This window comes from Microtus pennsylvanicus, chromosome 1 (genome assembly GCF_037038515.1).
Source record: "Microtus pennsylvanicus isolate mMicPen1 chromosome 1, mMicPen1.hap1, whole genome shotgun sequence".
In the NCBI taxonomy this organism is placed as follows: Eukaryota; Metazoa; Chordata; class Mammalia; order Rodentia; family Cricetidae; genus Microtus; species Microtus pennsylvanicus.
In genome coordinates this window covers 159,453,808-159,472,613 of record NC_134579.1, presented here as the reverse complement: position 1 = coordinate 159,472,613, position 18,806 = coordinate 159,453,808, and the positions used below count along the sequence as shown (strand labels likewise).

At 40.3% G+C, this 18,806-nt stretch overlaps 1 pseudogene; it reads right to left on the bottom strand.

The window, feature by feature from the left end:
• Nucleotides 1–2,799: 2,799 nt before the first annotated feature.
• On the bottom strand, nucleotides 2,800–5,683 carry LOC142842480 (BCAS3 microtubule associated cell migration factor-like; annotated as a pseudogene).
• Nucleotides 5,684–18,806: the final 13,123 nt, after the last annotated feature.

Genomic DNA, 18,806 nt, shown 5'->3' with positions numbered 1-18,806 from the left:
TATTGTTTGAAAGAAGAATCTGTTTTTAATTAATTAAAGAAAAATAATTACATATAGATAGGAAATAAACTCAAGTGATTTATAACACAGCAGCATCTTAATTGAAAAGGATCATATCGTGTATTTTTGAAAAATGTAATAAAAATGGGTATTGTACTCTCACAAATAATGATAACAGCAAACAAGACTTAATTATTCTACAACATGTAGAAATTTGAACATTCTATGCATTATAAATGCAAACATCTTTATGTGTCACATTAAATAATGCTAATAAGTTTAAATTATTTGGTACTAGATTTTAGAAAACAGACTAATTCTTAGAATTTTGAAGGAATATATGTGTGTACATTATTTATAATATATGATAGTATATTATATATTTATAATATTATATATATATATATATATGATTTACAGTTCTAAACAACAGTGTTCTAGATGAGATCCATTTGAGTGACATATGAATAGTTCTTGTGATCAAAGGCCATTTTATCCAAAGATAAAATGAGGATCAATATAACATATTATTAAAATTCAAATTGTCTTTAGCAAACAGATACTATATGACATGCAATTACATAATTTTGAATCATTAGACTACTAACCAAATAAAGCATTAGTTACCTTTTTTGTTGCTGTGATATACCTTTGCAAAATCTCACAGTTCGAGGGCACAGTCCTGTATGGCAAGGGAAAGCATAATAAAAAGAGCTCTAGGCAGCTGGTGACATTGCTTGTGTTCTCCTATTTTTTTTTTGTTTTTGTTTTTATATTCATGCTAGGACTGCAACCCAGGAGATGGCACTGCCTGAGTCAAAGTAGGTTTTCCCAAATCAAGTGTCCTAATTTATGTACTTCCTCACAGTTGAGAAACTAGGAAAATCTAGGCAAACCCTCCCACAGATATGTACCAAGGCTGATAAACTATATTCTATATTTTGTCAAACTGGAAATCAGGATTAACTATAATCAATGGGTAAACACATTTCCATTTAAGGACTATGGCAATGATTTTATAACATAATGGATACTTTCTTGTGTTCTCATCCATTTTACATTACCGAAAGTTATGGAATTCTAGATGAGTTTGATTTCATTTAGTTATAATTAATGGAATAATTTAAGAGCCCTGGCTTTAGCTCTTTTGAATAATTTGATAGAATTTTGAAGGGAATTCATCAAGTCCTATACTTTTCTTTGTTGGGAGATAGTTTATTAATGTTAAAATCTTGTTGTAGAGCATGACTTTGTTGAAGAAGTTTCTTTCTTCTTCACTTGATTTTGGGAAGTCTAGGGTTAATGGGGAACCTCCTTCAGTCAATGGCCTTTGGGATGCTGGACAGGTTGGGACATGACTTTTGAGTTCCCCCAAAATCCGCCATTCTGCCCAGCCCTGTTCTCTTCTTTGCTCCATACCTTGAGGTTGGACCCTAGTTCCTGTCCCATGAGTTTTCCCCCTTAACAAAGAAAGGCCTTAAAATTTTGCAAAATCTCACAGTTCAAGGGCACAGTCCTGTATGGCAAGGGAAAGCATAATAAAAAGATCTCTAGGCAGCTGGTGACATTGCTTGTGTTCTCCTATTTTTTTTTGTTTGTTTTTGTTTTTATATTCATGCTAGGACTGCAACCCAGGAGATGGCACTGCCTGAGTCAAAGTAGGTTTTCCCAAATCAAGTGTCCTAATTTATGTACTTCCTCACAGTTGAGGATTATTTGACTCACGTTTCCCCCCTTTTTAGCACTCAGCTTTATCTGGTGCCTAACCCAACATGGGGACAAGACAATGCTTCCTGATGCCCAGGCACCCCTGCAGTGCTACACTTGCCAACTTGGCATATTCCTCTTCAGCAGCTGGAGACCCAGCCACTGCCTTTCTCATTTGTCCCATTTAATTGGTTCCATCTCTAACTTGTCACTGCCTCTCCAGTGTACAGTCTGTGATTCCCAAATGACAGAAAGCTTTGAACTTTCTCCTTATTCTAGTCACCAACTCTGAAAATCACTTTGGTCATCCTTAAGAACTGCTCTTGTTCAGGATGCTTGTACATTGTATACAGTTTGAGATCATTGTCCTCATTTTCTACACAGTTGTTTAAAAATTGTTTAATATTCTGATATAATGTAGTCTTTTTTGACACCAATTGCAGCGTGATTTATTAGACAAGATATGCACTTTTGATATGGCCTCAGTAACCACGGTTTCCTTCACTCAACAGTACAGGACCAGGATACAAGGGCTCAAAGATAAGACAGACAAATTCTCCCCATGAGCCAACAGGGAAGCAAGGGGCAAAAAGAGCCTCTTTCCTTCTTCCTTCCCTATCACTCTGGGCTTCAGTTTGCTCCTGTCTTGGAAGGGAACTGACCAGGGATACCTGGGGACAGTGTGCATCGCAGCCTGAAGTGGGTTAGGGCTGACATTGTCCACCAAAATACCTGGCTGGACCATTCAACTTGTCCTCACCCGGACCCTACGATCTGGCCACTGTTCCAGTCCCCCCTGTGGCTACAGTTAAAAAATACGAAAGCGGATCCGATGCGGGACAATGTGCAAAGAGAGAAGGGACCGAGATTCTGCAGTCTCTTAACCACAGCCCCCAATGGCAGGAGTGGCTGAGTTCAGGGTGTGCTGAGCAGTTCTGGAAATCTCTTTTCGTCCTGAGAGGATGAGCAGCCGTTGTCACTAAGCTTAGGGAAGGTGGGGTTGATGAAAGAGGAGCAGAGACTTAGAAGGGTAGGACCAGAGGCGTGCGGGGATGGGGTAGGGTGGGAGGTAGGTAGGGTGGGTGAGGTGCTTCACCCTGTCCCTCAGCCAGTCAGAAGCAGGTGGCTGGTGCCTATGGGAAGCCAGTGGGGAAGAGGCTGAGTGGCTGGCTCTCGTTGGTAGGGAGCGGAGATCTGTAGCCATCAAAGTTCCTTGGGATGCTGTTACTCAGAGTCTCGATGCTTCCCTCTCTCTGAAGTTCTGTTCCAGATCCTACAACATCGTGGCTTGGTGACTCAGCCATGGCATCTGAGAGCCGTTCCCGGAGACCTTCCTCTGTGTGCTCCGTGGAGGACATGTGTCGCAGGCCAAAGCCCTCAGGCCAGCTCCCACACACCTCCAGCAGGGTCACACTCCAGTTGAAGGTACCAGAGGCAGCATCAATCACCGTGGAAACTCCCCTGCGATCAGAGACTGGATGGGATGACCCTGGCATGCTGACTGGGTCAGAGCGGACGGGCTGGATCCTGAGACTGTTTAGATCTAGATCATCTGTAACGAAATCCAAGAGCAGCTGTGGTGTGTTGCTCGGCCCGTGAGACTGCAACACAGACGAACTAGGTGATATGACCGTGGTCTGGCCTGAGGGGTGGATGGTTTTAAACTGGATTTGGGGACCCATCCACAGGTGTCTGTGGGGTCCAGTGTGTGTTACAATTTCAACCTGGGAAAGCGATTCTTCATCTTCCTGTCCACTATGGTCAGAGGCTAAGCTGTCATAGGACCCATGTCGAGTAATGGGGCCGGGACTTCCAGGGGGAAGCAAGCCAGCAAGCAGGAGCTGGTAGTAGTGCACAGCTTCTGCCGCGAGGTTCGCGTTAAACTGTGGCTGCGGCTCGTTCCACTGAGGCGTCCTAACGAGTGTCCAGCTGGCACCGGGTGATGTCATCATCTCCAGCGGTGTGTCCTCACTGATCTTGGGAGCAGTACTGAGCGGCCTGGGCTCAATTGTGTGCTCTACTAAGGTTCCGTAGCAGCTGATGATGTACAGAGATTCAACTCCAACTTGTTTGGACTGATCTTTTTCCCCGTTTCAGACCTGAGTTGTTTGCAAACCACGACCTGGAGGTCCCGAACACTGCAGCGACGCAAAACTCGCCACCCATTCATTTGCTCCGTGAAATTTGTGGAGGTTGTTTTACTTTGCCAGTGCGTTTGGTGATGGTCCCCAACGTCATTGGCTGCTTGGTTTGTGCTAGAGGGGTCACTACCATCATTCTCGGGAAGGGAGAAAGTCAGGGGTTGCCAGGATTGTTGTTGGTGAAGTTATTGTAAGAGTCTTGGCTGTTCAGCTTCCCATGCAGCGGGGAGCCGGAAGGACTGCTGAATAAGCCTGGAACCGGACTACAGCGGCCGCCTTGCTTAGATATCAGTTCTTGCTTAATCTCATACAGCCCAGCACTTTTCTGAAAACGGCTCATGCGATTCACTACTCCTGGTGACATCTGTGAGCGGACACAAGGCTGGCCACAGTAGGGATTGATGGCGAAAACGTGGGAAGTACCCCAGAGGGTACTGACCACCACCCAGCGACAATCATGGCTGAAACAGATGTCCTGAACTTTGGCTTCGGTGTCTCCCCGGTGAAGAGTATACAGAGATGGACAGCACTTTGGGATGATGACCAGGGATGAGTCAGAATCCGGAAGACATGAAAGTCATGGCCAAGAGTGTCTGTTGTGACTAAAAGCATTCCACTAGTATTAAAAGCCATACAGCACACTGGCTTCTCATGGGCAGGGAAGTGGGCCACAATGCCATCGCTGTCTGAATCCTCACTCACAAACACCTGGCCCTCGCCAACTGTCTCGTTGTCTATGACTGCGATGATGCCCGGCACCAGGGGGCTCCGCCTGGAGTTGCTGTGGACAGCAACGTCATCTTATGTCACCCCCGAGGGCAGTGTGCTTTTCAGCTGCGTCACCACTTTCCCAACCATCGTCAGGCCGCTCTTCAGTGTCTGCTAACTCAACGAGAATGGTTCTGAGAGAGCAACACCATTAGCGCTAATGGCTAGGGGGACAACTGATAAGGCAGAGAAAGGTTCAAAATGACGAAGGACCCTGCGGCCTATTTCTTTCGCGGCACTAATGACTGTAGTGGTGTAAGACTGAATGTTGTCTCCACAGGCTCCGCCACAGGACTGATGACATCGAATCAACTTGTTTTCTGCATAAACCAGCCAGCGGGTCCCAAGAGCAATGGTGTTCATGTTTGGCCCAGGACAAGGATAACAGCTTGTGACAAAAAAAAAAAAAAAAAAAAAAAAATTGTGAAAGTACAGCTATCAAAGGCAGCGATTTTCTCCTGCAAGACTACGACGAGTATCTGCTTATTGCAATGGAGATCGTAAATGGGCGTTTTGAACTGAATGGACTTCACCATTTCCCTGGTACGAAGTGAATTCAGGTCCACACAGCAGTACGGTGGTGCTGTGCCCGAAGATCCAATGCTCTTACAAATACCAAGAAGAGGTCTTTTCTCAGCAAAGTTATCACATTTTTGAGCACCCATCTGTGGAGCAGGCAAGATCCTAGCTGCTCGGACTGGGCCATGTCGAACAGAGAAGAGCTCCTGGGCTTCCCCACTGATAGGGATGCCCCAGACTTCCATGCGGTCACTGTAGCCGATCATAAGCAGCAGGGGGGGGGGGCTCATTCCCAGTGCTATGCAGTTCATGAAATTCTAAATTCCGTGATGTATCGTTCAGATCTGCGTTCTTGAATCTGACCCAGACTATTTCCTCTTTTCTTCTATTAGGGGAGTCCTGCTGTGAGCCTGCGGCACAACATCCTGCAGAAAAGTCACGAAGCTCTCCTTGTAGGACTGCTCCTTGACAGCCTGAAGGCGAACCACAACTTCAGCAGTACAACTGTTTGGCCTTTGAGGAGAGTCCATAGCCATCGCGTCGCTCATAGGACCTGAGGACAGTTTCTTGCAAGCCCCTCAGGCTCCACTCTCCCCAAAGTCAAGGGAACAACACTCCCCACTTCACCTCCAGCCTGGCCATCACTGCCCCTGGCCGCCCTCTGGCCTCTTGCCCGTCTTGCCCGGCTCTCCTCCAGTTTCGATAGCTTTCCCCCACATCCTGCCAACTGGGGCTGGCCCAGCCCTGTCCCCTCATTCTGCCTGTCCCTTTTCCTCTCCAAGCCTCCCCCACACCAAGGACCAGCCAGCCTTCTCAAAGTTTTAGTCTTTAAGTTATATAGGTTTTAAGTATTATAGGTCAATAGTCACTTATGTTTGTCATACTCATTAGGCTAATTAGGTTCTTTAGATACATAGAGATTGTATTCTATATTGTATTTATATAGATAGATAATCTTCAATCACTTCAAAAAACTGTAGAACATGGCATTTAAATAACTTTGGGATCTATTGCCATGAGACATGATTGCTCCTGGCAGCACAGATCCATTTCTAAGAGAACATTTAACACCAAAGATACTGTACTGGGAGCTTGTTTTCTTCTTGGTACAACTGGTCTTTGAGCAAGGAACAGCCAATGCCTCAACCACTGACAGAGTGCATAATATCCTGACTGGTCAAGCAAGACACAAGAAAAATAGACTGTCAAATCTTGCAAGAGCAGATAAGATGGTTTTAAAAAAACTTACCTGCCTATGAAAACGGTCTGTCAGTTATTCTAGGCCTTAGCCAAACTTGGTTGCTTCAACATTGCAAATGAGACATTGGGTGATTGTCCAGGTAGCCAGTTGCCTCTGTCATCTACTATACATTTTGGAAGCTGCTTAATTATACTTTTTGCCTACTCAACTAATATTATCTCCCTTCTCAGACCTTCAAAAGTTTGAAGATTAGATATTCATAGTTATATTCCTCTTCTGATATAGCCAAACCATTTCTAACACAAAACTTAGACTCAGGATAAAATGATTATTAAAATATTTAGAATATGCTTCTTGCTTGATATTGTTTATGTTGGTTGTAATTCTATTTTTATATTTTATATCTGTTTTTAGTATTTATGGTTTTTGTTTTGGTTTTGGAACTCTCTTATTTAGACAAAAGGGAAGGTGTTGGGGAAACTCCTCTGTCAATGGCCTTTGGGAGGCTGGACCAGGTTGGGGCATGACTTTTGGGTTCCCAAAAAAGCTGCCTTCTGGCCCAGCTCTGCTCTCTTCTTCCCACACTCCACACTTTGAAACTGGACCCTCATTCCTGTTCTATGAGTTTTCCCCCCTAATAAAGAAGCACCTTTAAATATACCATTTCAAAGTCAGCTTAGAATTATTTGACTCGTACTTCCCCTGTTTTTAAACATTCAGCTCCATAGGGTGAAATTAGTCTTTGGGAATGTTTTCTTTTTTACTTTTTGAAATATAAATAAATTCAATGTACTACATGATAACTGTATTTCAATGAAATATGTAGGCGTCCACCTTCTCCAACTCTTATTTTATTACTTTGTGTCATCTCTCAATGTTGGCTAATTTAGTTAGGATTTACCAAAGGACAACACATTGATCACTTTTATACATTATTCTTTTCACCTCTGTTTCACTAATTTACTTTAACATTTTAAATTTGCATTTTAAAGCATTTGAACCCTGCCTCTTCCAATTTATTTTCATCAGTAAAGAACATAGGGGCTCCGTATATTTGTGTTTCCTATAAAATGTGAGCAAGGAAGGACCCAGGTAGTTATCTTTATAAGTTGAATTCTCTTGTTTTGGAGATATTTCATGTTTAATGTCTCCCCCTGAAAAAATTCCAAGCTTTTTGCCCAGGGTTCACTTTCTGCCCACAATTTTTCAATTTCATCTTTACTTAGTGGTACTACAGTTTCTGCTGGGTCAATCCTTCCCAACTGATGAAGTCTCAATTTTCTTTTTTGTATTAATTCAGAGATCATTTCTTCATGAATTATCAATTCTTTACTCGGTTTATGTGATAACAAGATTCATTCTAAGATATATTACCTTCACTCTGCATTAAAATTCCTTTGAAAGATCAGCAGCTGATGTTCCCTGTTCTTTTACAATCAGAATTGTTGCTTACTTTTCTTTGTAATTCCTTCTAATACTTTTCCCAGAAACATAAATTAATACATGGTTTGTTCTGAGATTGGAGGAATATTAATCTGAGTATTTCTTTGCTGTAACAAATCACATCCCCATAAATTTGACATTTTGCTAGACATATAAGTCTCTAAATATTCTCTTTGACATTCTGGCTATATACATTTGATTTGTCTCATACTTCATTTTATCTGCAATAATGTTCCAAACATTAAAACTGACCATTTACCTCCTGAAGAGGTCAATTTGGATGTGAAACTTCTGGTGCAATTATTGTGACATCCGCATCTATGTCTACAAAATCTTCAATGATAACATCATTTATTCATATTTTTAATTTTGGTCTTTGCTCATTTAAAATTTGTCAAAATATTTTGCGTTATCATTTTTCTTGATTTCTTTGTTCTTTCCTCTGTATCTTTTCTACCATCCAGAATAGTATGGCTTCTTATTTATAACCATTTGACTCTAATTTCTCGGGTAAGGGGTTTCCTCCGTGGATACAAGAAATGAATGAACGGAAGTTGGCATTGGGGATTGTAAGGGACACCTCAAAGAGTTTCCTGATGGCAAGAGGTTATATTAGCTATTCCGTGTTGACTTACGTTCTTTGTCCAATGCCTACCTTTGTGACACCTGCATAATCCAGAAGTGAGAGACATTCTTGTTACGGGAGGTCCTCCCACTCCTCCAGCCTATCGCCGCTGAGATACCAGCCCCTTGGGGCGTGGTCTCTCTCCCTTTAAAAAAGCGGCCACTTCCCTCTCCTCTCTCTCTTCACTTCCTGCTCGGCCGGCGACTAGACTTCCTTCCTGGTTGCGCAGAGGGCTGACGGTGATCTGTAAGTTTTTTTCCCCTTTAAATAAATACCACCCTATTCATCATAATTCCAAACTGGTGTGGCATTGTTTATGACTTACGCCGCCAAATGATGCCCCACGTGATGGACTAAACCCACTTAAAAAACCTGAGAAGGCTTAAAAATAATGGAGAGAGAGTTTAACACAGATTTTTGCTGTTTGTTGGTGGCGTGCTGTAGAGAGATTTCCTGATTCGGCAACAGCAGCAGAAAAAACGCTGTGTCATTTTAAAGCACAGCTCCTTGGGGCTGTGCTGCCAGTGCAAACTCTGGCTTTAAAGCATTTCAATGGATTTTATGGGACTGGATGTTTCTGTTCCCGCTTGGGATAGGAAGGAGAGTGCTCTGAGACCGTGCTGATGGCTCTCAGCGCTCCCCGCCTGCACCTGGGCAGACGGCCGAATCAGGCTTAGGCAGGCGGAAGAGCATGGCGGATTCCTGACAGAGACGTGTTTTCAGACTGCGCAGTGCTCTGTGTGTCAGATTTGGACGTAACTTGGATGAAAAGAATTTCTGTGCTGCATGCTCAGTCTCAGAATTAAAGTGCTGAGTGCCGTTCCTACCTGGCGGCCCCAGGGCTAGCACAAAATGGTACGTCCTCCATTTTGAAATTTTCCTGACTCAGCTTTAGCTGCAAAACCCTGCAGCTCATTAAGAGGTCCTGCCACGAAACACTTAAACGGTGTTGACGAAAAGCTGAACGCATGCTTTTCGGTTTTCAGTTGTAGCAGGAAAAAAGCTGCGCCGTTTAAAAATGCCGGTTTTCTGGGCTGTCCTGCCAGGGCAAACTCTGACTCTTTTACGCAGGCGGTTCATGCGGTTTGCAAGCATAGGCTGCTGAAGCTCGCTTGCTGGCAAGGACCTTGAAACACTGTAGACTCTGAATGCGGCTCTGGCCGGTACCTCAGCCACAAGGTTGGAATGGCAGAAAGCTAAGGAATGGGCTGGATCCAGCCGTCAAAGCCACGCCTTTAGTCCTACTGATATTGCTCAGTAATTTAAAGACTCATGTGGTCAAAAAACAGAGAGATATACAGTAAAGAGAGATTCAAAGACAGAGAAAATTTCTGAATGGTTTAAAGTGTGTTAAAAATATATGCAAGCTGAAAGTTGAAGTTCTTAAAGCAAAAAAAAAACAAAAACAAAAAAAAGGAAGAGAGTTGTTGTGTGTACACACCTTTAATCCCAACACTTGGGAGGCAGAGGGAGATAGACCTCTGTGACTTCAAGGTGTGGTAGCACACGCCTTTAATCCAGTGCCTAAAAGGCAGAGACAAACAGATCTCTGTGAGTTCAAGGTGTAGTAGCAAACACCTTTAATCCCAATGCCTGGGATGCAGAGACAGGCGGATCTCTGAGAGTTCAAAGACAGCCTGGTCTACAGGGTTATTCCAGGTCAAAGATATGCGCTCAAAAAGCAAAAAGTTAACCTAGGAGTGTCACAGCTTAGATTCTTAAGCGCCTAGTGATTTAAAGGTGCAAATCAAAAGTACTCCTGGATAGTAAAAAATTGCAGATTCACAATAGGACAGATTCAGACCACTAAATGAGTCACACTGTTGGATGAATGTACGTAGGCTTGGGAGAGAGAAGAAAAAGAATATAGAAAATAAAGTTAATGTTAAAAAAAAAAGATAAAGTCTTTAAAGAGACAGAGTACGGATAGTTAAGAGATTAAAAGAAATAAAGAAAAATAAGCCACGTAAAAATGGAAAATTCACAGAGAGTCTGGATTATGTACATTGTGTTTTCTTTAAAATTTTTGACTGTAAAGGAGCTAAGTACAAAGAGACATTTCATTATATGGGCTGCCAAGTGGAACCAGAACGGATATCATGAGGGTATGATTTCAGAATTTGGATCTAAGGATATGATACTTTGGAAAAGAGATTCTTCTTTTGTTTTCACAGAGGATCAGACCTTGTGGATTGCATCTATCCCGATTTGGTATGATGGACCACGCCCTCCTGAAGGGTTGATGTGAACATCTTCAGAAAATTGCTTCGCTCAACTGCCAACTGAGATGAAACTAGCACACAGGTTATACCATGAAAGACCTAATTAACGACACCCCCATTCAGCAGGAAGCAGTTTGGAGAGAAAAAACTGCGCCCATGTTCCCAAATATTGTTTATAAATGTTCTTTTACATTTAAAGGGGGAAATGATATAGGTATGAATAATTTGCATTAGTATAGATTTTGCTTCATTGATAGAGATTTAAGGTAAATTTTGTTATATGTATAAGTGTTTCTGATTTTGATTAAGGTATTGTGATTGTGTAGTTCATTTAAATATGTACTGTATAATTAAGAAATATAGGTTGTTAATGGATAATCATCGATAATAGTAAAGCTTGCAGTCATGTTAGTTAGATTTTCTAGATATAGAGATATGTTTCAGATAGGCATTCTTCATATTTTTCAAAGATTATAGAATATGGCATTTTAAATGTTTTAATAACTTAGGACTTTTCATGACAATGAGACATCTGCTCCTGGCAGCACCAATCTACTTCAAGAGGAAGATGGGCATCAAAGAGGCTCATTATGGAGTTTGATAGCCATTTGGGCAAGAAACTGCTCTTGCCTGGACTATTGCATAAACTGGACACAGAGAACCCGCAGAGAGAGGACTACTGAATTTGCCTAAGGTGAGATGATCTTTTGGGGTTCCTGATTCATGAAAGAGTCTGCGCGACATTCTGCAGGACACAACAGATAGTGACTGAACTGACTTTGAATTTTCCTGCTTTATGGAAATGTCTGCTGAATACAATGGGCCTGAAGGCTGAAGATGGATGCCCCAACGGTACAGAGGAACTTTGGGTGACTGTCCAGGCAGCGAGATGTCTCTGTCATTTCTAGAGTTTTAAAAGTTGCTTTTTTCTTGTTTGCTTATTGTATCTTTCTGGAGTCTTTGATGGAGTTAAGAATAGTTAGTTATAGTTATAGTTTTCCTTAGTTATGATAAAGATTATTGTAATTTTTACTTGATAACTGTTCTGTTATATGTAATTTTGCTATGTTAAAGTTAAAGCCTTCCTTTTTTTTTTTTGTTTAAACCGAAAAAGAGGAAATGATGGAGGAAGGTCATTGGCTAATAAAGGAACTGCCTCGGCCCATTTCATTGGTTAGAAGATAGGTGGGAGGAGTAAACAGAACAAAACGCTGAGAGGAAGAGGAAGTGAGGTCAGACTCGACAGCTCTCCTCTAGGGAGCAGACGCCTCTGCAGAGAGACGCCATGCCCCGCTCCCAGGCAGACACATGCGATGAAGCTCCGACCTAGAATCTTCCCGGTAAGACCGGTGCTCACATATTATTAGAGATGGGTTGATTGGGATATCAGAATTAGCCAGTAAGGGCCAGAGTTAAAGGGCCAAGCAGTGATTAAATGAATACAGTGTCTGTGTAATTATTTCGGGGCATAAGCTAGCCGAGCAGGCGGCTGGGGTGTTGGGGACACAGCCCCGCCGCTGCTCCTTATTACTACACATTCTGTTTAAATTATGCTTAGAAAATTCATTTATTCTAGAAAATGCCCTGTTTACTGTCCATTTTAAGGTGATCATATTTAGCACAATTGAAACACTTGACATTTCTAATTTTCTTCAATCTTCTGGAAATCACCTCTTGTATCCATGTATCCTCATGGTCATGAGATTCAGTGTTGACTGCATCTCATATGGTTTACCTCTCCTTTTATATTGTGCATTCACATTTTCAAAAGCCATACATTAAATTATTATTTTTCCTAGTTTCTGAATCTGGTATCATTCATTTTATTTACTGCTGAAGTCAGTCTTTGCAAGAAATCTATGAAGGCCTTTATTTGGGCCCTGTATAACCTTAGTAAGTGACACAATTTTCTTTCCTACTTCTCTAATTTGTCTCAAGCATTCAAAGCTGCTGTGTGGTATAAATCCAGGGTGTGGTCATCATATAGATATTGCCTTTACACATCAGCATAATTTCCCTTTCTATGAAGTTGGTCTTGGGGGATTTCCATACCAGTACAATTACTGCATTGTTCAATGGTCTTAGCCTCATCTTTTCACAATGTCTTTCAATGTAATTAAGGACCAGGCCCAAAGACAACTCTAAACAAATCTCTTCAGTCTCTAGAAATAATTCTATTACAAGTTGACTATGAATTTAACATCTGCTTCATAAAATGTTAATACATCCCATATAAGAATAGCATTTCCCTAAATGTCCATAAATCTAACATTTCCACGGGAGTCCATTTAAGTCTAGCACAGCTGTTATAGAAGGTTGTTTGTTCCCAGCTTCCCAGACTTAACCACACAAAAACTGTATTAAGTACAACACTTCTTAGCCTATTAGCTTAGGCATATTTCTAGCTCACTCTTATCTGTTAAATTAACCCATTTCTATTCTTTTATATTTTACCATGAGGCTCATGGCCTACCAGCAAGTTTCCAGCTGGTGGCTAGCATCTTTCTCTTCTGAAAGGTCCATGGCATATCATTGATTCCAACTTCTTGGAGTCAATTCTCCCAGCATTCAGTTTAGTTTTCCCCACCTACCTCTATTCTGCCCTGCACAGGCCCTAGACAGTGTCTTTGTTAGCCAATGGTATTCACAACATACAGGAGGAATTCCACATCACACAGTCTTTTGATATATATTATTTGACAGTTCCTATTAGGTAATTAGATAAATTAAAGTTGGTTGTTGTAAAACCTTAGGCTGTTCTTCTCTAACCTTAAAATGCAACACTAAAATTCATTCTCCATCAAATTCTTCTATTCTTCTGTGAGAATCTATATATCTCTATGAACTGGTTTATTAAGTTTCTCTAAAACCTGTATCTTAGCACTCAACTTAACCAACTTTTTTATTTATAAAACAAAAATAATAAAATTTATAATGCTTATAATTGACACTAAGTTCTCTCCAATTTAGTATTCCTCTCATTTAATTTTTCCATTTTCAAGCTGTCAACCATATTATCATAAAGAATCTTAAATCCCTCCAGAGTAATAGTGTTTCCCCTTTTATAGATGGAAAAAACCCTCTCTTTTAACTAATTACTTTTTTAAAAGAAATTCCCAATTATTTTACCAAATCTTTCCAAAATGTCTGTGAACTGTGAGGCATAGATCATCTGGTTATAGAAAATAAACAACGAAAAGCCTGGCCAACAAGAAGTGCCACTGGTAGCATTTAGCCATAAGTTAAAAGTAGCAGCCTGACATGAGTGGATATAGGGAAGCCTGGCTACCTATGGGTGAAATAGAGAGAGAACCCGTAGTTTAAAAAACATACACAGGATTGTGAGGAAAACGCACGTGTGGTACGGTAATATGAGAAATATTAACAGAGAGATAATTTTTATTCAACGGTGACTTATAATTAAAATAAAACAATATCAAAAATAAATTATTTCTGAACTTATTACAGGATCACCTAAGACTGAGTAAACTGTAGTTAGAAAAAAATATTCAATTTTTAACAAAAACGAACCAAAACGGAAGCCAAGTAGCTGAAGAGTATAAAGAGAATTGCAACAGTATCTACAGAAAGATATTAAATAGGGCAAAATCAGGTGATCAAAATTGTTTTATAATTTGTTTTATTTTTAAGATAATTCATATAAAACATGAAAAAATACAATCAGTTATAAAAATTAATGACAGTGGATCATATCTGGGTATCAGAGAAACTTCAACACTCCTGGCACAATTTAATAGAGATTTAAGGTATTAGGCATACAACCTTTTTAGAAACAAAATCATCAGCCTAACCCAACAATGAATCTTGTGAGCAACAATAATGACTAGCTTTGTGAGATATGCTCACTGGTACAATAGTGGTATGAATACTCTAAGAGTAACCAACAGCATTCTGATTACATTTAAGGTATGGTTCATATTGAGATATATTATTTACTCAAGACTATAACTTTAAAGACAGTAGTTTCTAGGAGAGAACTACTAATATTATTATGCAGAATTGACAAATATTAAACCAATATATAATTATCTATCATTATACCAACACATACAGCCACTTATCAACCCTCATCAGAGAAACTACTGTTTGAAGTAAATGATGATTAATGCAGAGACACACAACTGACAAAAGTGCAAATAAGAGGCTAAAAATATTCAATCTCTAATAGAAAATATAAGTTTTACTTGGCTTTTATATTGATTCATGCACCATGATCAAAAAGTAGGAAAGGGTTTATTTGGTTTACACTTTCATATTGCTGACCATCATTGAAAGAATTCAGGACAGGAAGTCAAACATTGCATAGACTTGGAGGTAGGAAATAACACAGAAGGAAAGGAAGAGTGCTCAGCCTGCATTTTTATAGAACCAAGATCCACCAGCACAGGAATGGAACCACCCACAATGAGATGGGCCCTCACCCAACAAACATTAATTAAGAACTTTCATCCGGCGAAGGAGGAAGATAGAGCCAGAGAGACCCAAATGGGAGCATTGGACTGAGCTCCCAAGGTCCCGTTGAAAACAAGAAGGAGGGAGAAGATGAGCAAGGAAGTCAGGAACATGAGAGCTTGGTCTACCCACCGAGACAGTGTGTCTGAGCAAATAGGAGCTCACCAAATCCAACTGGACTGGGACTGAGTGAGCATGGGATCAAACTGGACCCTCTGAATGTGACTGACAATTGGGACAGACTGAGAAACCAATGATAATGGCACTGAGATTTGTCTCTACTGCATGTACAGGCTTTTTGGGATCCTATTCTATTTGGATGCATACCTTCCTAAGCCTGGATGGAGAGGGGAGGGTCTTGACCTCTCTTAGGACTGGAGAGGGAGAGGGGGAGGGAAAATGGGGGAGTAGGAGGGAAGTGAGAAGAGAGGAAGTGGAACTTTTGATTGGTATTATTTAGAAAGTAATTTAAAAAAGAAGAAAAAGAAAATGTCTTACAGCCAGATCTTATTGAGGAATTCTCTCCTTTCAAATAACTCTAGATTAAGCAGCACAACTTGAACTATCAACTTGAAACACAAATACATCACTATTAAGCCACAACGTTTCTTTTCATATTCATCACCAGAATTGCACATCAAAAATATACATAACATAGATTTGTCGACTCACACCTCTAATCCGATAGCAGAGGTATAGAGATCACTGTGAATTTGAGGTCAACCAGATCTAAAAAGGCAGTATAGGATAGCCACAACAATAAAAACAATGAAAAGCTAACACAAATAACTTTAAAATTCCCACAGTACTCGTAAGGTGAGCATCCAAACTGCCTAGGCTCCCCCAAAGCCAGTACGTGCAGTAGGATCAAAAAACCCACTGCGATTGTTCTTGAGATGTCAGTATTCCTCATTGTCCGCTATGTTCAGCTAGTCTGGATTTATCCCATGCTTTTTCAGACCTAGGCCAGCTGGCCTTGGTGAGTTCCCAATAGATCATCCCCATTGTCTAGAGGTGGGCAGTCCTTGGGCTTCCCACAGGTCAGGGAACCCTGATTGCTCTTCGAGCAGATGAGGGAGGGGGACTTGATCGGGGGAGGGGGAGGGAAATGGGAAGCGGTTGCGGGGAGGAGGCAGAAATCCTTAATAAATAAATAAATTAAAAAAATAAAATAAAATTCCGAAACTAAACAAAAAAAAACCAAAAAAACAAAAAAACCCCAGAGTGATCTTTTTAAAATACAAAAAAAAAAAAAAAAATTCCCACAGTACTTACAAATTCAAAGACAATATATTTTCAGTCGCTTTAAAATATCTAATCTCTCTAAACTCTCTTTAAAAATATCTAGTCTCTCTAAATTCTCCTTAAAATATCTAATCTCTGTAAACCCCAAAATCTCTTTTAAAGTTTAAAGCTGTTCAATGGTAGGTTTCTGTAAAATCAAAATTAAATTAAATCATTCTTATTTCAATATGTAAAAACAAGGTCATAGTCCTAGTCAAATAAAAGAAGACACAAATTCCTCCAACTGTAAAAACAACATAATGTCCAATGTCTAAAATCCACTCATTATCTTCTGTGTTTCTACAAAACTTCTGGGATTCTCTGATGCACCTTGGATGCATGTTCACCATTAATCTATCACAGGCTCTCTTCATAGTATTAAGCCGCAATATTTCTGCATGACCACTTCAATCCTTTGTCTTCAACTGCTACTGACGTGGCACCATTGACAATACCCTCTCCTGGCCTCTCACAGTGTCTTACAGAATACTTGAGCAAACTTGCCAGCCAAAGGAACCCGATTGTTTCCTTTGTGATTAATAATAGCTAGGAAGAACAAGTTAGGTGAGACTTCTAAGGTAAAGGTGGAACTCAGGAAGAATCTAGGCATGAGAGACACAAGGGAGATGGAGAATAAGGTGGACATAGAGAGTGGAAGAGATGAAAAGGCCATGTGACAGAATATAGATTAACAGAAAGAGGTTCATTTAAATTATAACAGCTACACTGGAACAAATCTAAGCTAAAGGACAAACTTTATAATTAATAAGAAGTCTCCATGTCATCATCTGGGGAATCGTGGTTCAAAGAAAGTCCAGCTACAAACAGTTCCAGGCCTTATTTATTCTTCATCACCCTTCATGCATTCAAAACTGATACAAAGACTCTCCCACTACCAAGTTTTACTACTAGTTGGAAGTAAAACCAAGGTTGTCTCTGGAACATAGATTTTGTGTGGTGACTCCTTGGAAACATTTCCTAGAAGACTTCACTTCAATGAATTTTAACCAATTAACCAGCATTAAGTACCCCACGAAAGGCAAATATTTTGCTTTAATAGTTATTTTGTTAATCATAGCTTTTTCTTCTTCTCCAGATAACCAGAACGACATAATCTTAAATCAAAATATCAAACATGATAGTCTTCAAACTTTGCTTTGAAACTTCACAAGACAGGCATCCATTTTTTACCCCCCTTTCAACATTATCTTCCAATCTCCTAAAGTACATTCCACTGAGCTCTTAATACTCAATAGCCTTTCTAATTCAAAGTTCTAATGTGTTTTCAACCCCCACAACAAATCATGGTGTGATCCATCAAATCAATATCCAACTCCTAGTATCAACTTGTCAGTTAATTTTTCTATTTTTTGCAATGAAACACCATGAAAAAGAAACATGTTAGGGAGGAAAGGGTTTATTTGGATTATACTTCTATATTCAAAGGAAGTAAAAACAGGAACTCAAACAGTGCAGATACCTAAAGGTAAGAGCTGAAGCAGAAGTCATGGAGGGGTGGTGCTTACTGTCTTGCTCATCATGACTTGTTTAGCCTGATTTCTTGTAGAACTCAGGGCCACAAGCCCAGAGATGGAAAAAAAATCACCATGTGCTAGACCCTCCTCCATCAATCACTAATTAAATAAATGCCATATAACCAGACACTTTGGCAGTATTTTCTTGAGATTCTGTCTTTTTATAAAATTCTAGCTTATGTGATGAGTTGACAGAAGAATAACCAGCATGATGTATTTCACAGTCCTCTTCCAAATCTTCAAGGGTCATTGTGAAGAGAGAATAGGTAATAAGCCATAAATGTTGGCTCTGATGATGAAAATAAAATTGTATCCTCTAGAGGCAATGGGGCTGCTGAATTTAGGAATTCACAGTTGCTTTGACAACATTTTCAAGACATGTGCAAACCCATGCCAGACAAAATCTCAGCAGAGAAAGAGGAATGACTTCAGATTTTACCCTAGCCAAGAAACTATTGGCAATACTTAGCTCTTGGGAGAGAGATGATCAAATTCATCATAGAGTGTAACCCTTGATAATTCTATGATGCTCCAGTGAAAGGGGAGACATCCAAGAATTTGGGCAATACAAATGAAACTTAATGGTGGGGAAAAATTTACAAATTTGGAAGAAAAATGGTTGTGGATCTGGGTAGCATTGAAAGAAGAAGGGCGAATACAATCAAAACATACAAAGTTATCAAAGAACTAATGAAAATATTAACATTTGAATAATAGAATTATACACTTACTGTGACTTATAGTACACAAATGCACACAAGTGATATGGAGGAACCGTGCACAAAGGAACACTGAACAGAAGACATATGCACACGGGTTTCATATATTTTGAAATACAGAGAGTAAACATGTCAACCTAGGATTTCTATACACAGAAAAATGCCATGC